Raw genomic sequence first — 22,292 nt, 5'->3', positions numbered from 1 at the left:
TTGGGTACAGCAGGCAGCTTGGTAGATAAATGGCCAGGGCTACACTTTGACTGAGGGGGGTGTATTTATATTTCAACCCTACCTCCCACATAAACTTTATTTCCTTCATCCCTCTCTTCCTTTTGGCTCTGAATATTGTCCCAGTTCTCTTGGCAAGGTGGATGGGCATGGTGCCCTCAGTGCCTTTGTGGAACAGCAGTCAGGCACTGAGAGAGGAAACCCATGCATAAAGGGCTCAAAGCTTCTCTTTGAAGCAAAAGCTCTCCTAAACAATAAAAGGGCCCAGGAACTGTTCTCTGATTCTGAGAACTGGCATGGCATATCTGATGTCCAAATGGTTACCATCTCTTATGCTCCAAAGTAAGCTGTCCGCATTAAAACTGCTTACTCGGGGTGGTCTTCAGTGCAAACTGTCCTTCAGCTCTTTCAAAACATTGTGTGGGAACATGCTAGATGGTGCAGGCTGAAAACGAGCCACAGACAGTACAGAACAGCTGCATCTGTGGTATCAGGTCAGTATTTGAGCCCTGCACTTATTTAGTTTGCTAATACAGGTATAATCTGTGTAAATAGACCTACTTGACACATTATGAAAGGTGCAAAATGGAAGGATAAAATGCAGGCATGTGGGGAAAAGACTAAAATAGTCAGAAGGGTTTTGAAGGTTTATGGCAAACTATCTCTTTCAACTGCTTTGATTTGCTGGTGTTTTGTTTTTTGGTTTTTTTTTTGTTTTTTGTTTTGGGATGGGGTGTCAGTTTTATGCAGGAAGAGGTGACCTTCCTGTTCAGAAATCCTGAATGCTGGATCATTGTAAATAAACTGGCAACTTTCTTAGTAAGGCATTAAATGGAAAGCTGTGGAAATCGTTCAGGTTACAGGCAGCTGTCATTAAATTCCTGTGCTTTTATTATACTGCAAGACAGCAAAGTGACCACGATTATTTTACTATTCTACTGCATCTCACATAGTCATCATCCTGTATGTCATTTAGTCACAGTGTCATAAACTAGAAGCTTGATTCTCTAAAGTGCTCGGTGTAAGGTGCCAATCACCTTCAACCCCCCTATCCACTAGACTGCTTGCAATAACTCTCCCAGATAGCAGGTCTTATCATTTTCTATGGCTATAAAATCGTGGGGGGAAAAAAACAGGAAAAAAAAAAAAATCTGACAACCAGACACTTTAGTATTGTGTCTGCAGAAAGGAAAGAGATTTATGTATGAAGTATATATGGATTTGTTTGATTGGGGATGGCTTTCCAGCGCCGTATAGATGGGCAGCATCACTTAAGAGAATACCTCAGATCCTGAGTTCACTGTGTTGGGACTTGACTGCCATTCAAATACTTGTTGTCTGGATTTAACATAAGGCTGTTAGCTATAATCACAAATGAAAATGATTTATAAAACTAACACACTTGTAGCAAAAGGATTATTTCATTATTATTAAGAATTATGTTACCTCTTATTTTTGAATGTTAATTTTAACAGTCAAGGACTGATTTGAGTATATTTACATTTTTGTGCCTACATAAAAATAATTAGTCTGTCATTTCATTATCATCATTATTAGAATCTGAAAAAATAAAGATTGCAATAAAGATCTTGCTATGCTTTAAGAAACAGTGTATTGCTAGAAGACATAAAATAGGATCAAATATTAATCTGCCATTAGAAAAAAATGTAAATATGTCATCTGGTTTTATCTGAGAGCGTATCTTTGATCAGAATACTATGTGAATTCACTCAAATACAATCTTCTTTTAATGATAAGGCAACATTTTTTATCTTCATGTTGATAAGCAGGATATAACAGTTCATAGCTAATTACCAAATTCACATGACCACTCAGTAGTTTAAATAACAAAATACTTCTTGTATTTGCAAATTTCAAACTAAATTGAATTTTGCTATTTCCACTCAAAGACTGCATATGCAAGTAGCCTTCCTTTTTTTTTTTCTGGGAATTTATGTTTTTGGTTTTTTTTTTTTATAGTGTTCTAGTTTATAAACATAAAAGGTACATCTTTAGAAACTATTTAATTGAAACATCATATCTATTAAAAAGTAACAATTCCTTCATCTCTAAAGTGAAACTGTGAATGAGCTGTCTAATCACATAATTCAAAAGAAGGGGAAAATATAGTTAATTTGAATTTTTGGGTAAACTTTATAACATGGATGTAAAATCATATTACGCGGTCCATTTCTGGACAATACATTCAGTGATAAAAATACTTACAATATTTTAAGTGTTGCAAAGAATTTTGACTCACCTGTGCACTCTTGCCCCCTAAAAAATCTCCAAAGCTAATTGTCTGAAACAGACAGCAATTAAATTAAATCATCACCTCTGGCAACAAAATAATTCTTAAGTATGTAAACAGGCTCCTTTTCAGATGCATGTGCACTTATCTTGGCAGATGCTATTTGGAGATAAGGTCTAGCCTGACACTCATCCCAGTGCTCTAGGACAGGTTCTTGCAAATCCACTGCATATTCATAGATGATGATGATGATGATAATGATGATAATAATAATAATGTGAAAAATAATTCCTGAGAGCCATGAGAAACATGAAATTCTGCCTCTATTAACTATTACCTATTTTGGTGATAGTAACCGCTCAATAAGCCCTTCATTTTCTAAAGGAACTGACATTTGCTGATGTACATAAATAGGCCAGCTGTTCCTTTTTTTTCCTTTTTTTTTTGTGTGTGCGTGTGTGTGTGCGTGTATGTAAAATACAGTATACATTTAAATCTACTCAAATTGCTATAAAAATCTCATAAGTAAAGTTGAAAGTCCTACGCTGGGGAACCTGAAAGATAAATTCCTAAGTAATTAGAAAGAATATTATTTTCAGTATAAGGTAATGCATTCAAACAGTTAAGAATGCTGTTTTATGTTCCCAAATGGCAATAACTTAGAAAGTGAGAAATAAAGACATAAAGACAATCATTTTGCTATTTAATAGGAAATGTGATGGGTAATGAAGCAAGATTACAATTAAATTCTAGCATGCTGTGTCCTACAGGAAAAATCAACTTTAATGTCTCTAACCTTTATCAACTGGCAACACTACACTTCTGATCTCGTAAGTAGTTATCTGTTCTGTCGGCATGGCATTGACCAGGATTAATACTGCAAGACGCTAATAAAATGAATAATCTAGATAATCTTAAATGTGTAACATCACATAGTGATCAGAGAATTGCAGAATTACTCTACGGACTGGAACTTCACATAGTCAGAAATATTTACAGGCAGTGTTTGCCAAATTGCAATGTCTAAAATAGGAACCTGAAGCCATATCCTGTCATCTCACTATGCTGTCTGACTTTTTACGAGTACTGAGTACTTCTGAACCTATTAATGTTAATGAGAACAAAAAGCCAAGAAAACCTCTGAAACTCTGGCAACTTTCTTTTATATGGCTAAATTCAATTATCAAACTTAAAAATTATAACTGAGAGGTTTTTTTCAGGTTTTAATTGCACGATGGGAAAGTAATATAAGAGCACAGGCCACTGGTGATTACTTTGTGCTAGGTGTTTAGTAAAGCAGTTGGCAGCTAACGCTGACAAGCTAATGCAATAAAGGTTTCGAACAGTATCTTCTGAGGGAGACACTGTAAGTGGGCGACCAACAAAGCTAGAGCTCAAAGAGGAATTGCGTTCTCAGTTGTGGAGCTAATTCATTAACAGAGAGAAGCAACCGTCATATTCTGCTGGGACAACTCTACAGTGGCCTGAAGTGGACTGGTGGTGCTGAAGCTCTGGTTTGTGTAGACATTTGTGTTTTGGAAGAAAGGGATTGTTATCCACCCACTTAACCCATACTATTAAGCAAGTAAGTTTCGATTATACGCAGTGAACAGTCTGGTTCTGTTCCAATGTTCACCACTCCCAATATCCCCTTGACAGCACAGACACTTCCTCCTTGTTTTGTCTGCACCTTGCAGAATGGAGCAAGAAAAGAAAGCTATATAAAGTCACCATTACAAAATGGTAGAACTGCTTAAACCTCCTTAAAGTTGAGTCATCCCCATTTCATGGAGTGACTGTAAAGAGGATGGGAAACGTGGAAATAGAGTAGATATTTAAACCCGCACATTGATACCCAACACCTCTCTTCTTACACATTATGTTAATGTGAACATGTCTTTCTGTTACTGGGGAGATGGCTGTGTAAAAGAGTTAGACATACCACCTAGAGACTGAGAACTACACAAAAATTTTTCTGAGTTCTTGGTACCTAAGTCATGCAACTGGAAACTTCTTAAAATTTCTTTAAAAAATAAAAATCCTACTCATTATCCAAAAATTAAGTGACTTTTGTCAAATGTTTTAATGTATTCTTGCAAATTACAAAACTGCAAGAACATTTTTACTTCTTAATAATTATAAAAAACATCAATTTCAGTTCAATAATGATGGGATTTTATTCGGTATTAAATGGAACTGTAATCCAAATATTCTTAATTAATTGCTTTGTGATTTCATTCTGAGTTATACTGTATCACTATGCTTTTGTAAAATTATTAATGATCACTTTGTTGTACAGTTTCTTTTCAATGAGCTTTAACGAGGTGTCAAAGTTTTTTAGTGGTCTGATCTCAAGCCAGGGGTTAACCAATGTTTTAATCCTTTTAACCCCTGTATTATAAGACCAAAGTAACTTGAGAAGAATAAAAATGAGGAGGTCATCCAGTCCATGTTGTTACTAATGATGAATTTCCCTTTATCATGCAGTTCATGCTGATATCTTCAGAATTTATTCACAAATATCATAGGTGAGGAGATTTCAATCATTTTTAGTCCAAATTAATTCCAAAGTATAATATACCTAATATACCTGATTGATTTTTTTTTTTTTTTTTAATAACCAGGACTAATTATTTCCCTTTTAGTCTTATTTTCTTGTTTCAGATGGACTAAATCATACAGTGAAACTTGAATAATTCTTCCAGTTTTTGTTTTCTGCCCCCTAATACTTCTTCTGGTATAAATCCCTCTTTTTCCAACACAAGTCAACATATGTTTAATTTCAGAAGGCTTTGGAATACACTCCACTTGAATTTTAATTCGGTCAGAAGTCAATATCTACATTTGGTCATCTGAATGCTCAAACGAATGATTAAGTTAAACAAGCCAGAACATATCCAGAGCATTCTTCCCTGCAGATAAAGCTTTACACCACCACAGTGTCAATATTTTCTCTAGAGGTGTTCTCAATGTAAGTTGGTGACACTTCTATAATAATTTATTTGTATTCTAAACCAATATACATCACTCATGAGTGATCTTCACGTAAATTCAGAGTACTTGGAAGAATTAAGTATGGATTTGTGTACATGTGATATTACATGAAAGCTTTATGTCACACGATTTGAAATTAAATGCATGAAAAATTAAATTAATGCATAAATGAAATATTTTATTACACTTTATCATAGAAACATGGAATCATAGAATAGTTAGGGTTGGAAAGGACCTTAAGATCATCTAGTCCCAACCCCCCTGCCATGAGCAGGGACACCTCCCATGGGCAAGGACACCACCCACTAAACCATGCCACTCAAGGCTCTGTACAACCTGGCCTTGAACACCGCCTGCGATAGAGCAGTCACAACTTCCGTGGGCAACCCATTCCAGTGCCTCACCACCCTAACAGGAAAAAACTTCTTCCTTATATCCGATCTAAACTTCGCCTGTTTAAGTTTTAACACATTACCACTTGTCCTATCACTACAGTCCCTAGCAAAGTCTCTCTCCACCATCCTTGTAGGCCCCTCTTTCACATATTGGAAAGCTGCTATGAGGTCTCCATGCAGCCTTCTCTTCTCCAGGCTGAACAGCACCAACTTTCTCAGCCTCTCGTCATACGGGAGTGTCCTGGGTTTACCAGGAGCCGTTTTGCTCCTTCTTAGTAACTGGTGCAAGCTCTGTGTTTTGACTTCCAGCCTGGGCAGAGAGCTGATAACACCGATTGTTTTTAATTGTTGCTAAGTAATGTTTATTCTGGCCAAGGACTCTGTGAGTCTCATGCTCTGCTGGGGATGAGGGAGGCCGGGAGGAAGCAGAGACAGGACACCTGACCCAAACTAGCCAAAGAGGTATTCCATACCACAGCATGTCATGCCCGGAGAGGGAACTGGAAGTTACCCGGAAGGGGCAGGCTCTCTCTCTTCGGGGGGGTCGAACTCGTTCGGCGGTGGTATCGTATTCTCTTGTTATTTTCTCTTATCAATATTATAATTGGTGGTAGCAGTGGTGATTTGTGTTATACCTTAGTTACTGGGCTGTTCTTATCTCAACCCGTGGGAGTTACATTCTCCTGATTTTCCTCCCCATCCCTCCGGGAGTGGGGAGGGTCGGGGGGGGGGGGGGGGTGTGAGTGGACGACCTGTGTGGATTGGTTTAAACTACGACAGGGAGGTACTCCAGACCACTGATCATCCTCGTGGCCCTCCTCTGGACTTGTTCCAACAGTTCCATGTCCTTTCTATGTTGAGGACACCAGAACTGCACACAATACGCCAAGTGAGGTCTCACAAGAGCAGAGTAGAGGGGCAGGATCACCTCCTTCGACCTGCTGGTTACACTCCTTCTGATGCAGCCCAGGATATGGTTGGCTTTCTGGGCTGCAAGTGCACACTGCTGGCTCATGTTAAGTTTCCCATCAACCAACATCCCAGAGTCCTTCTCCACAGGGCTGCTCTGAATCTCTTCTATGCCCAACCTGTAACTGTGCCTGGGATTGCTTCGACCCAGGTGTAGGACCTTGCACTTAGTAGGGTTAAACTTCATAAGGTTGGCATCAGCCCACTTCACAACTGTGTCAAGGTCCCTCTGGATGGCATTCCTTCCCTCCAGTGTATCAACAAAACCACAAAGCTTGGTGTCAGCAGCAGACTTGCTGAGGGAGCACTCAATCCCACTGTCCATGTCACTGACAAAGATGTTGAACAAGACCAGTCCCAACACCGATCCCTGAGGGACACCACTTGTTACTGGTCTCCAGCAGGACATTCAGCCATTGACCACAACTCTGCATGCGGACATCCAGCCAGTTCTTTATCCACTGAGTGGTCCATCTATCAAACTGATGTCTCTCCAATTTAGAGACAAGGATGTTGTGTGGGACAGTGTTGAATGCTTTGCACAAGTCCAGGTAGATGACATCAACTGCTCTAGCCCTGTCCATCAGTTCCATAGCCCCATCACAGAAGGCCACTAAATTGGTCACGCAGGATTTCCCCTTGGTGAAGCCATGCTGGCTGTCACCAAGCACCTTGTTGTTTTTCGTGTGCCTTAGCATGCCTTCGAGGAGAATGTGCTCCAAGATTTTGCCAGGCACAGAGGTGAGACTGACTAGTCTGTAATTCTGTGGGTCATCCATTTTCCCCTTGAATGTCAACCAACAGTCTTGGGCCCCCCTGCCCTCTAGGACTCTACCTCATGGAACCTTACTAAGCAGGCTCCTGAAGAGGCCAAAGTCTGCTCTCCTGAAGTCCAAAGCAGTGAGCTTGCTGCATGCTCTTCTCACTGTCCTGAGGATCTCAAATTCAACCATCTCATGATCGCTGCAACCAAGGCTGCCCTGGAGCGTCACATTTCCAACGAGCCCTTCCCTGTTGGTGAGCACGAGGTCAAGCACGGCACCTCTTGTTGTTGGCTCCTCTATTACTTGCAGAAGGAAGTTGCCTTCCACACAATCGAGGAACCTCCTGCATTGCTTGTGCCGGGCCGTATCATTGCTCCAACAGATATCAGGGTGGTTGAAATCCCCCACGAGAACAAGGGTCTGCGAGCTTGAGGCTGTTCCTATCTGTCTGTAGAGTGCTTCATCCACAGATTCCTCTTGATCAGGTGGTCTGTAACAGATCCCCACAATAATGTCCCCCATAGCTGCTCTCCCTTCAACCCTGACCCACAAACTCTCTGTTGACTGCTCACCTGTCCCCAGACAGAGTTCCATACTCTCCAACCTACCCCTAACATAAATAGCACCTCCCTCTCCTAGTCTGCTGGGCCTGTCTTTTCTAAAGAGCCTGTAATCTTCCATTCCAACACTCCAGTCATAGGAGCCATCCCAGTATGTTTCTGTGATGCTTATAATATCATACCCCTGTAGACGTGCACACATCTCTAATTCCTCTTGTTTGTTCCCCATGCTACGGGCGTTTGTATAGAGGCAACTGAGACGAGCTCCTAATGAAGCCGGCTCATTGGCTGGAGTGCCTGGAATATCTCTACCTTGCTCCAAGCATTTATTATAGGTGTTGGCAACTGTCTGCGTATGTCAGGATGGAATGATGCTCCCCTCCCCCAACACATCTAGTTTAAAGCACCCTTGACCAGCCTGGCAAGCATCCTACCAAAACTGCTCTTCCCTTCTTTGTCAGCCTAGCTGCACCAGCCCCCAGTAGACTGGCTGACTAAATTGTGTCCTGTGTTCAAGATACCCAAACCCCTGACTATGGCACCACCATTCTAACCATTTATTAACCTGGCCAATCCTCCTAGCCTTTTTAGGGTCCTCCCCTGTATCCTGGAGAATTGACAAAAAGACCATCTGAGCTCCAGAGCCCCTAACCACCTCTCCCAGGGCTCTGTAGTCCTTCTTTATGGTCTCCAGGCTACTGCTGTATATATCACTAGCACTCACATGGATCACTAGAAGTGGGTTAATAGTCAGTTGGACTTACTGGAGCAGGCAGCCCCTTTGCAATATCCCTGATCCATGCCCCTCCTAGGCATCAGGGTAGCCACCTCCCTTGAGACTGGATCAGGCCGACAGATGGGTGCCTCTGTGCCTTTCAAAGTAGAGTTCCCTACTGCTACGACCTGCTGCTTTTTCCTGGCAGCACCAGTAATGATCTTCTTCACCAGTGCATCAACCAGTTGTTCGTGTGTTTCCTCATGAGCCCCTTGCAGGACAGCAAAGTAGTTCTGGCTGGGGACAACAGGTTTAGGAGGAAGCCCCTTGTTGGTTTTTTTTTTTTGTTTGTTTGGTTGGTTGGTTGGTTTGTTTTGGTTTTTTTCTGTTTCGCAGCTTCCCGTGTCAACAGCCTCCTTCTTTCCCCCATGAGCTACAGGGGACCCTTGAGGACCCTGCACAGTTTGTGCCTGGAGCAAGCAGCCCTGCTTCCTCTCAGCTTCCCTGACATCCTGCAGCCTATCAACAGCATCCCGCAACTCAGCCCCTCCTGCAGGAGGACCTAAACCAGGGAGCACCGACTGCAGCCCTGCCCATTGTGCACCCTCCTCCCGCAAGACCAACGCCGGCACTCCCTACACTCCGAGGTCTGCAGTGCAGCCTCCCCTCTCATCGGCTCTGCCTGGGTGCCTACGCTGCCACCGCCAGGGCAGCCAGAGCAGAGCTCCCAGACCGGGCCCTGGCCATACAGTGAGTGCTCATTACTCCGCCCTCCTGCCCAAGCAAACTGCCTCGACCCGCCCTAATCGCTCGCCCTCCCTGGGGCAGACTTTCAACCTGTCAGGGCTGGCGCCGCTGCTCCTGGCTCCGCCCCCTGTGAGTCCCTGCTCGCGTCAGCTGAGCTGCCGGCTCCTGGGCAAGTGCCGTTGAGGACTTGAGGCCGGTCTGTGGCTTTTACCGCTCTGAGTTGAGGCTCCTGGATACTGAGCTTCCACCAGCTCGGGTGTTGAAGGCGTCCTCTCTCGACCTACTCACCTCTGCAATTGATCGCAATTATATATTATAATAACTTCAGTTTTTCAACCTAATACTGAATCAAGTACTTTTGCCCACTTATATTCGCATTCATTTTGCATTGTTCTTAGTGAGAAAACCTAATCTTATGGCTATAAGGGAGCACTTTTTAATGTTTAAACCACTAACTGCACAATCAGGAGTTGAAAATGTTGAATAATGTAAGAGAGTTAATTTATGGAATTCATTGTTACAGTCTAGAACCAAAGTGTCATGATCTTACAGTCAAAACATTATGAATGATGGATGAAAACTTAAGAAAAACCCCTGCCTTAATTTCTTTCTTGTAAAAGAGCCAAATACAAAAATTAAACATATAATCAATTACTACAAATATTTAGAATTACAAACTATAAGAAATGATAAAAGGTTATATTTCAGTTTACCTATGGATGCTAACCAGCTTTGTATTTTAAGCTAGAAAACGAGAGATGCAACTGCAGAAAGCTGTTGTACCTACAGTAACAGGACTGTGAAATCGATTTCTCCCTTTTTCATGCAGAAGTATTTATACAGAAATTTCATACACTTTGTAGTATAATTCTATGGTTTGTATGTGTGTAGGAGTCTGTGAGAACTCTTTCATATACAAGATGAACAATAGACTACGTAAGAAGTACATGTGTAAAGTAATACACTAGCTTGTATAGCTCAGAACTGAGGGTAACTCATAGCTGTTAAACTCTTCTGCTCTGGGACAGAATTAATTGAGGCCCATGTTTTTACAATGATTGGTTTCTTACAGGAAATTATTATTTTTCTTAACATATATAGTTTGAAATATCCTGCAGTTCCATAGGAATAAAGAAAAATGTAGTTCACAGCAGGATCACCAGGTAATACTCTATCTCAATAGACTGATTTCCTTGACATTTTGAGTCCCCTCATACTGTGTATTTTGAACAATAGAGCTACTCTTTCAAGTGCAACAGTGCCTCAGAGGTTATACTCCTTTCTTTTGGAGCAATCAGGGCCTGGTGCTTCGTTTGAAAACAAAGTATATTTCCTCAGTGGTTTTGCCTAGAAAGGTAAATATTTTAATGTGTTGGTTAGGTATTCTGTATGCTATGAGCAGAAAGGGTTTAGATGTAGTCTTCAAAAAGCAAACAAAATAACATCAATCCTCTTTCTAGGTCACCAACATAAGTTTAAATGCTCTGAAAATTAATTTCTCCATCTGAAACCCACTAGTTACACAGCCTAGAAAGCTGCATTTCTTTTTACTAGTTTTAAATTTAATTTGTCTCAGTTCAGCTTATATGAAGATAGACCTATAATGATAACGAGAGCTCAAATTCTGAATGTAAATTGTATGTTTTAATAATATGTACTTAAAATATTGTGAGCTGAATCTAGGAGTGCACATTAAATATGAACACAATGAAGTTTTATTGCTATGGTTATACTGGGAAGTTTAACAGTCCATATTGTTTTTTTTCTGAGTGGAGATTTTTTTTTGTGTTATACTTCTTAAAATTCTACTAAATCTGGTACTCTATATTTAATGGTAGCCAGCATCAAACATTTAAGGATAAAGTATAATGAATGAAAGACATTGAGAATCATCTTTGTTCTGATAACACTTTAATACATAGAGTCATAGGTTCTCCTAATTTCTGGCAGTCAGTAGTTCAGAAACTTTCAGAGTTGGGCTTACACTGGATATTTGTTTACTCAAAAGGAAATTATTTTAAAGCATTTTATTTTTGTTGTAGTTGTTGCTGTTCTTGTTATATGACACTTATATTTATTATTATATTATCCCATGGCTTTCTGTCTTGGTACGATGGCTATGTAATGTAGTTAGGTATCACGAAAAAATACTTTTCTCAGTTGAATTGAATCTGTCTGACAACTTTCATAGGTGGCTCCTACCTTTCTGTTTTGGTAACTTGTATTTGAGAGGTATTGGACTGAAGAGAGAGAGTCAGCAGTTGTGTGTTAACAAGTGTCCAGGGCAGACAGATGTTTCTTTGAGAAATAAATGGACAAAGTAGAGTAGAAATTGTCCTGTAGTCCTATTTGAGGTCTTGTCTGAGTTCTACTGATTAGCATCTAGGAGTTGTAGTATCTCTGCTGTTGGATCACACCATGAAAAGATGTCTGAAGGCTGTCATGGGAAAGCCAGCTGTAGTGGTAGTGTGTGGTAGAATTACTCACACTGTCAAAGGGAGGCTTATTAAAGAATAAGAGAAAGTAGAAAAAGCAGGAGGCCACATAACATCCTTTTGAAAGTGACTACACATTTACAACTATAGCTTTAAATTTCTGTTTTCTTCACTCTCCAGTGAAGGGGATTTAGTAAATAAAATAAGACTATGTGGCCTGTGCATGTAAGGTGGCCAAAAGGTCAAGTCTTGATCAAAACTGAGAGTGAGATCGGGATGTGAAAACATGAGCTTACTTCAGGAGGAGGTTTTGGAGAGCACTGAGCAACTATGTTTGTGATCATTTAGCAAGGGTGTGTTGTGATTTAAACCTAGCTGGCAACTAAATACCACACAGCTGCTCACTCACCCCCTATTTTGACGAACAAAACAAATCAAGGAATATATTGATGACTGTGTTCCAAGATCTTTCTCCTCCAGTGATCTTTTAAAACTGTCAGAAATGCTCCTGACAGGCACAGCCACAGTCGCAATGTAGTATTTGCAGTCAGGGAGCAGAGGTAAGGCCAGTGTTGTTTCTCTTTGGACATTCAACATCACAGATTTGTAGTTTCAGATTTCTTTTTTTTTTAAATATTGTTTTATTTGCCACACCAGCATGAAAAAATTGCTGTTCATGGGTTCTTTTCTTTGGGTAACTGATATGGAAGAATGTTCGAGTAGAAGGTAGAGTTCTGTAGGTTTGCTTTTTCTTATTGCCCATCTCTGCAAAGATAGATGTTTTCCATCTTTGTGTATAATTCATAGAAAACTTTCACTATAAGAAATCTGTCTGTTCTTTCTCCTACAGTTTCTGTACTGTAGGTTTTATAACTTGCCAAATGGTAAAGCAAGTCTAGTTTTCTAATAACCATTCCTTAACAACAAAAAAGTCTCCTCGGACATCTCTGCCATTTTCAATATTCACATATATATCTTCATCAATTTAGCAAAGCTATTCAAAATGTTTCAGATGCTTCTGGAAGCTAGGCTCATTACAAGCAAAACCACTTTGCTTCTAGGGAGTTGTCTACATCCTGAAGTAATTTTTTCCACCAGCTGACATTTTTATAGGTAAAACTGATTAAGAACCATACATTGCCAAAGCATATGAAACTGTGATTACATGACAGCATGCAGAATATGCCAGTCAGCATGCAGCGAAACTAAAATACTGCAGCTGTTGAATGGTTTGAACTATATTTGACTTCTGAAGGAGTGTTTGTTAATTAACTTAACTGAGGTAATAAGAAACACAATTGAATATTCCCAAAAAACAGTTTGAAAACTGGGAAGTAGATGTTCTACGTAGATGTTCTACTTCTGTTGTAGAATAAGAAAACTGTTATTAAAATAAATATTTCCAGTTTACTTCAGCCACCTGTAATCTGTGTGTGGGGAAACATCTGAAAATTGTGTAGTTTTTGTTTAAATTTTTCATGCAATGCAGTTCGTTACCCATTGCTGAGGAAATACTATACATATATACATGAGTTTCTGACCAGCCCTACACTGAGTATGAATTCATTTGCCATATGTTAGTGCTAGATTTGCTGTCACTAATTCTACTGTATTGCAAATAATTAGAAGTTTCTCTAAGACTTTAACTACTTCATATCACCTGCAAACATGCTGACCTGTATGAAATGGTACATTCTGTTTTTCAGGCTTGCTGACTTAGTCCTTGATTCTGCAAGGGCATGTGAGGAAATGCTGCCACAAGCTGTTTCAAGTCTTCATTCCAACATCCACACACATTTCCATTTGCCTGCTGTTTCAACTTGTTCTAATTGCACATGAAATTTTTAATATGAAGACCATCACAGCTGATAAAGTCCCAAAATAATTTCTTTTTCACTGTATAGCTTTCAAGGTTCCTCTCTGTGTACAGCAGTAAAATTACAAATTTAAAACCCGTAGATTTTTGACTTTGCAGTCCGTGTGAGCTTTTATCAAAATTTGTCTGACAAAATCACAGCACAATAAAAAGAAACTGTGAGTAACTGCATCCACTTCCTAAATTACAAGAAGTTGACATCTGCCACACAAAGATGACAATTCCCTGGTTACTGTAGTGAAAGTAATGAACTTTTCCAAGAACAATGAATCTTTGCTTAAGATTAAAATCTTGCATTAAAAATCTTATCCTCTCAGATCTATACAACTTGGAATGCATTGTGGAATACTTTGTAAGATAATTGGCAAAAGGAAATGAGTTTATTTTCTTTTTTTTCCAGGTTAACTATATTAATAAAACAATGATAGAGCTACATAGGTCTACAATAATATCAGAACAGGAAAATACATTATCCTAGATGAGATATGGGCAAATGTCCAAGGGCTACAAACTTTTCTAAACCTTTACTATAATAATCTTTTTAACATGTTAACAATGTATCAGAAAAAAATCTGAATAAAATGAAAATGTCATACTTATTGTCAGGCTAATATTTTTATTCATGATCTTTTTATGTTTGATGCATGTGCATGTTTGGGAATATATAGGTTCATATGTATTTACAATCAGCATTATTATGGGGCTATGGAATATGTTTCTGCAGCCTGTGGAGTGTATTCTTCCCATATTTTAAATTGGTAAGGATATTTTCTTTCTAAATCTATTTAAAAGTCTCTTCAGAATGGGTTTTCTTAGTTAATTTCTCAATAATAGTAACTTGCTTCCTAATCCACATATGCTATTGAAAGCATAACCATTTCAATTCCTTAACAATCTTTTGAAATTGAGGTATTATGAATATTATCATGTAGCTACATGTTACTAAAATATCCTGTGGTTATTTCTACCTAATACAGACTAATGAGGATCATGAAACAAGACACTTTCTCAGAGATAAGACAGTGTTTTATGTAGTGGTGCTTCTAAGAGGAAGGGAGATATTTCCAATTGCAACCAAGATCTGTGGAAGCTAGCAGCCTGGTATTCTCTGTAATTTCCAGGCAAGCACTGTAGCATCCAAACACAAATATTTTGTGTTCTTACTTACTCTGAAGGTTTGTTTGATTGCTATAGGCTTGTATAGGTTCTGTTTTTGATAGCTTGCATGAAGATGATGTGACTTGCTCGTGTAGAAATGCATTTTCACTTTGATTTCTTTGGCAGTGAAGAGTTTTGTTTTTTCCTTCCCTCATAACATGCATTTAAAAAAAAGACACACACAAAAAAAAAAAAAACCCAAAAAACAGTTGCTAAGCAAATTCATTCCTAGATTCACATACAATCTCCTTAACAGTGAAGAGCAATATTACCTCAGACTCAGTGAATTTTATTTACAGCCAAATAAGTCTTCTTCTGAAGATTCTTTGAGTGCAGTGAAATCACTGGTTTGCTACAGGACATCGATCTATTTTCCCACCATTTTCTGTAAAAAATAAACCAAAACCTGACAAAAAACAAAGCCCTAGGTTGGTTTGTTTGTTGTTTGGGTTTGTTTTTTTTCTCTCAAAAATAAATGAAACAAAGGGGGGGGGGGGGGGAAGAAAAAGAAAAAAAGGCCCAAAGTCTCTGTTGCATTAAAACTGAATTCAAGGGAGGGGAATTTCAAGGGAACCAAGAGTTGCTTTCAAAACCACTGATTACTTAGCATATGATTTTTTGTTAGACTAAAATCAGCCACAGCCTTTATAAAAAAATGACAGTGAAAATATCACAGAGTATATATGGAGGATTTTCATATGAAGGTGTCCATTTTAAAGTGTAAATCTAGACTCTGAACTGTATTCCAGACTCTCTGATCCAGCTTATAGCCTTAAAAGCTGTCTGTCTGTAGTTCTAAGACTGGAAGTTACTTGGCACAATTGTGAACAAAATTAGCTAAAAACTCAAAAAACTCAAATTGTCTAAAACTGACATGGATATTGTGAAATGAAATTTAAGTATGTTTGCATTTATTATTTCTCTTGTAGAGGAAGACTCTTATTTCCTCACAGGTTACTACGAGAACAGATAAATCCTAGACTCTTCTGAGAAATTATGAATATTATGCAGTTTAAATCTTTGATGATGTAAAGCAGTTCATGGTGCAAGGAGAAGACAAGCAGCGTACAAGTTAAATAGGATTGTTTCTAGGAATATTTTAGGAATAGAAAATATTTTTTTTTACCTTTTGAGGAATTTGCTATCCTACAGTAATTCTTATTTCTCTTCGTAACAAAGTTATAACACATCTTGCCAGGCACCCCTTGCCTCTGGTATGTCAGTCACACCACACAGCTTCGTGTTGTCAGCAAACTTGCTGAGGGTTCACTCAATGCCACTGTCCGTGTGGCCAACAAAGATGTTAAACAATGCTGTTTCGAAGATCAACCACTGAGGAACACCACTCATCACTGGTCTCCACCCAGACATTGAGTCATTGACTATAACGCTTTCAGTGCAACAATCCAGCTAATTCCTTAACCATCAAGTGTTCCACCCATCAAATGCATGTATCTCCAGGTTAGAGACAGAGACGGCCTGTGGTACAGTATCAAATTCTATTTTATGTATCGTGAGTGTAATTGCCTCTTAACGATGTTCTCCATAGAATATTTGAAATCATGTGTTTTTATGAATTTTCAGACACTTGCATTTATTTATTGCATACTCCATATGCCGTATGATTTTTGTAAATGTTTGTATTGTTGATTCATTAAAAAAACAGAGTTGGAAGTGTTGATACAGCCTGCCCTGGCTGCAGATCAAGAAAATACAAGCAAAAAAAAAATGTTTGTTTATTGGTAGATTAGAACTAACACAGTCGTTTGCAACAGAAATTTACAATTAGATCATAATTTGGAGTAAATCACAACCATACAAAAAGTGAATTCTCTCAAATTTGCAGGCAGTAATAGAAGTGTTTGTTAAAAATGAGAAAAAAAAATTATTGGGATCTTGGCAAACATACTACTTGCATAGGAAATCGAGTATTCAGAGCAGTGTGGTTAGTCAACCTTTGGCGGTTATGGAAGTTCTGTATTTGTACCGAGACCTGTTATAAGGGTCTTTGCAGTATCATCTTCAGCTGAACTAGGAGAGACTCCTCAAACCACTGTTTTGCATAGTTCTTGTAATCCATCTTCTTCTCTCCCCCACTCACCCCCTGATAATTCCTTGCTCTTTTTATGTCTTAATATGCAAAAACATCTCTTAAATAAATGAACTGCATAAAAAAGACTGATCCACCTGACCATGCTTGCAGGAATAGTTTTTATGGAATACTTACAATCTACATACAATTTAATTGCTTCTATAGTAGTAAACACACCTTGAAATCTCTGGGACACACCACCTGAGATATTAATCATTTATAAGCAGAACAGTCTATACCACAGAATATACTTGATTTCATACTTACAATTCATGTCCTATAGCTCTTGCCACACTGTAGACAATTCTTTAACAAATAATGCTGTGTTTACAGTACTACAAGGTGTATACTATGCTGCCTTTTGTTAAGAATGGTTCGGGGGTTTTGCCCTGGTCTCTCTCATATTGCTGTTCCTCCTTTCACATACCTCTCCTTCCCTTCACAGTCCTCTCCCCGGCCTGCTTCAAACTCATCAACATCTAGGCAGGTACAGCTACAAGTACAGGAGTGCTGGAGGAATTCAGATACTTGCAGGGCTCAGCCTGTGGATGAGGACTCTGCACCCCCATCTTTTACCAAGATTGGCGTTCCCTCTGCTGGTACTGATGAAGGAGAGCAGAGAGGAGGAGCAAGAAGAAACTTACACCTGAGATGAGAGCTAGAAACACCATTTAGGAAGATGAAAAATAACCTGTGCTGGTTTTCAGTGAAGCAGAAGCAAAGACAGGAACAAATAACAGACGAGTCAAAAGTAACAAAGAGAACAGGGAGATACTTCCAGAAAAGCTAGGAGATTTTAGAAGATTTTTTGTTTTTCCTAAAAGAAATGATTGATTCAGAAGTAATTCGTGAAGTGCAATTTAGATGAAAATTATTTCTAATAATCCTTTGGGAAAAATCAATACATTTCTGAAAGACTACATTAGAGATAAGGGTCTTTGAGCACATTATTTTAATTGTTTTACACTTCAGAATATAATGCAAGGTTGAAACATTGATTAATTATAAAATCATAGAAGAGTTAGGGATGGAAAGGACCTCGAGATCATCTGGTTCCAACCACCCTGCCATGGGCAGGGACGCCTCAATTGAACCATGCCACCTAAGGCTTTATCCAACCTGGCCTTGAACACCGCCAGGGATTGAGCATTCACAACTTCCCTGGGCAGCCATTTCCAGTGCCTCACCACCCTAACAGGAAAGAATTTCTTCCTTATATCCAATCTAAACCTCCCCTGTTTAAGTTTCAACCCATTACCCCTTGTTCTGTCACTACAGTCTCTAATGAAGAGTCTCTCCCCAGCGTTCTTATTGGCCCCCTTCAGATACTGGAAGGCTGCTATGAGGTCTCCACACAGCCTTCTCTTCTGCAGGCTGAACAGCCCCAACTTTCTCAGCCTGTCTTCATACAGGAAGTTCTCCAGTCCCCTGATGTTCCTTGTGGCCCTCCTCTGGAATTGTTCCAACAGTTCCATGTCCTTTTTATGTTGAGGACACCAGAACTACACACAATACTCCAGGTGAGGTCTAACGAGAGCAGAGTTGAGGGGCCACCTCCTTTGACCTGCTGGTCACGCTCCTTTTGGTGCAGCCCAGGATACGGTTGGCTTTCTGGGCTGCAAGTGCACACTGCCGGCTCATGTTCATTTTCTCATCGACCAGCACCCCCAAGTCCTTCTCTGCAGGGCTGCTCTGAATCTCTTCTATGCCCAACCTGTAGCTGTGCCTGGGATTGCTCCGACGCAGGTGTAGGACCTTGTACTTGTCATGGTTGAACTTCATAAGATTGGCATCAGCCCACCTCTCAATCGTGTCAAGGTCCCTCTGGATGGCATTCCTTCCCTCCAGTGTATCAACCAAACCACAAAGCTTGGTGTCATCGGCAGACTTGCTGAGGGAGCACTCAATCCCACTGTCCATGTTACTAACAAAGATGTTGAACAAGACCAGTCCCAACACCGATCCTTGAGGGACACCAGTGTCCAGCCGGACATTGAGCCATTTACCACAGCTCTTTGCATGCAGCCATCCAGCCAGTTCTTTATCCACTGAGTGGTCCATCTATCAAACTGGTGTCTCTCCAATTTAGAGAGCAGGATGTTGTGTGGGACAGTGTTGAACGCTTTGCACAAGTCCAGGTAGATGACATCAACTGCTTTACCCCGTCCATCAGTTCCGTAGCCCCATCATAGAAGGCCACCAGATTGGTCAGGCAGGATTTCCCCTTAGTGAAATCATGCTGGCTGTCACCAAGCACCTTGTTGTTTTTCATGTGCCTTAGCATGTTGTCCAGGAGAATGTGCTCCAAGATTTTGCCAGGCACAGAGGTGAGACTGACTGGTCTATAGTTCAGTGGGTCATCCATTTTCCCCTTCTTGAAAATGGGGTTATATTTCCCTTTTTCCAGTCATCGGGAGCTTCACCTGACTGCCATGATTTTTCAAATATGACGGACAGTGGATTAACAACTTCATTCGCCAGCTCCTTCAAGACCCACAGATGGATTTCATCAGGTCCCATGGACTTGTGTACATTCAGGTTTTTAAGGTGGTCACGAACCAGATCCTCTCCTACAGTGGGCCAGAGGTCTTCATTCTCACAATCCATACGTCTGCCTTCCAGGACTTGGGTGGTGCGGTCAGAGCCTTTGACAGTGAAGACTGGGGCAAAGAAGTGTCCTGGGTTTACCAGGAGCCGTTTTGCTCCTTCTTAGTAACTGGTGCAAGCTCTGTGTTTTGACTTCCAGCCTGGGTGGAGAGCTGATAACACTGATTGGTTTTAATTGTTAAGTAATGTTTATTCTGGCCAAGGACATTGTGAGTCTCATGCTCTGCTGGGGATGAGGGGAGGCCGGGAGGAAGCAGAGACAGGACACCTGACCCAAACTAGCCAAAGAGGTATTCCATACCACAGCATGTCATGCCCAGGGAGGTAACCGGGGGTTAGCCGGAAGGGCACGCTCTCTCTTCGGGGGGGTTGAACTCATTCGGCGGTGGTATCGTATTCTCTTGTTATTTTCTCTTATCAATATTATCATTGGTGGTAGCAGCAGTGATTTGTGTTATACCTTAGTTCCTGGGCTGTTCTTATCTCAACCCGTGGGAGTTACATTCTCTTGATTCTCCTCCCCATCCCTCCGGGATTGGGGAGGGTTGGGGCGGGGGGGGGGGTGAGTAGACGAGCTGTGTGGAATGGTTTAAACCACAACAAGCCATTCAGAACCTCAGCCTTCTCCAAATCCTGTGTAACCAGTTCTCCCGATAGCTTCCAGTGGGAGCCTATGCTGTCCCCAGTGTGTTTTTTGCTCGCTAGGTACCTATAGAATCTCTTCCTGTTATCCTTAACATCCGTAGCCAAGTTTAATTCTGACTGGTCCTTAGCTTTCCTAACCTGGTCCCTAGCTTCCTGGACAACACCCTTGTATTCATCCCAGGCTGCCTGTCCTTGCTTTCACCTTTTATAAGCCTCTTTTTTCCTTCAAATTTTTCTCAGCAGCTCCTTATCCATCCAAGGAGGTCTCCTGGACCTCCTGCTGCACTTGATGTAAGCAAAATTTCATTATCCACAGCTGAGATTTTTTTGTGCTGCAATAAGAATATTTTTTCAAAACTGACATATATCTAATAAACCCCTATAATCTGACTTTATGAAATGCTGTGTATTATGTGTTGCTTAATGAAGGACTGTGCCCATAACACATTCTGTAAGGTGATTATATGAGTTTTATCTTACCTGAATGTTTGTGCATATGTACATTAACTTAGTGATGCAAAGTTAATGCAGACTGTTATTTAAGAAAAGAAAAATAAAAAAGGAATATATTTCTGTTTATATAATCTTTCAAAAATTACCTTACCTTATTGGAAACAAATTAATTGTAAAATACTCTGACCTAGAATAATATATTTTTTATTTAAATTTTGTATTTTCTTTATAAATTGTTTACAGCAGTTTTAAGAAAAAAATGTAGCTTTAACTAATGATCTAAGCACTAGGCTGGGAAGAATAATCTCTTTCGGAAGCTGGAGAATACAAGCTTTTGTTTTTGATATTTAATATTTGTGCTTATTTAAAAATTAAATTGCAGTATAGATTTTTCAGTGGGAAAGTTACATTTTGTGAAATTATTATTAAATTTATCTTGTTCTTTTGACAGTAAGGCATTGTTTTGTAGAACAATATGTGCAGGCCGTGGATTTTTAACAAATGCAAACTTTAGGGAATTTTTGCTATCTATGTCCTGTGGTAATTTTACAGAAATCTACCTCTGAAATACTGTGAGCAGTATGAGGTAATCTTTATGGCCTATACCAAACTTATTTCAAAGAGAAAATCTCCTCCCTTGCTCCATGTCATTATTAAAGACTGTACAGTCCTAAAAATCTCTGTACTGTATTCTGCAAGGAAAGGAGCAGGTCAGTTAATGAATGGGAGCAAAATAAGCCCTAAAATATCCAGGTTCAGTTTTTACATTACGAACAGGGAAATCTAGTGAAGCTCAAGTCAGAGCCTATGTGTGTTTTCCTGGCTGATAAATCTCCTGGTGGCAACGGACATGACTTTTTTCTCCTCCCAGACAGGCCTTCTTATCACCTTTCTGTGTCTTTTTGTCATCAGATTGGTTCCAAAAGGTTTGACCGGATATAGTAGATAGCTGCCACCTGAGGCCTATCTACCACATATATTCTGTTTAGGGAAACTGTATGTATTTGGTGCTTTAGAGGACACAGTGCTTGGCTTCTTGTAAGCATAACTGGAAGTCCTCAAAAGTCTTTCTGTCTGTTGAAGAATTTCAGAGAAGGGTCCCAGCTGGTTCAGACTCTCTGAGCTCAAATATTTCAGTCTTAGACCTATATCTTTTTAGATTAATTATGATGAAGACAGGCTAAGAAAGTTGGGGCTGTTCAGCCTGGAGAAGAGGAGGCTGAGTGGAGACCTCATAGCAGCCTTCCAGCATCTGAAGGGGGCTTACAAGGATGCTGGAGAGGGACTTATCAGGGACTGTAGTGATAGGACAAGGGGTAATGGGTATAAACTTAAATAGGGGAGATTTAGGTTGGATCCAAGAAAGAAGTTCTTTACTGTGAGGGTGGTGAGGTACTGGGATGGGTTGCCCAAAGAATTTGTGCATGCCCCATCCCTGGCAGTGTTCAATGTCAGGTTGGACAGGGCCTTAAGCATCCTCATCTAGGGGTGGGTGTTCCTGCCCCTGGCAGGGGGATTGGAGCCAGATTATATTAAGGTCCTCTTCAACCCTAGCTATTCTATGAATCTGTGGTTTGAATTTGCCCCCCATATATAGGTCCACTTATAAAAAG

This window comes from Lathamus discolor, chromosome 4 (assembly GCF_037157495.1).
Source record: "Lathamus discolor isolate bLatDis1 chromosome 4, bLatDis1.hap1, whole genome shotgun sequence".
NCBI lineage: Eukaryota > Metazoa > Chordata > Aves > Psittaciformes > Psittacidae > Lathamus > Lathamus discolor.
Note: the sequence above shows the minus strand (reverse complement) of the source record.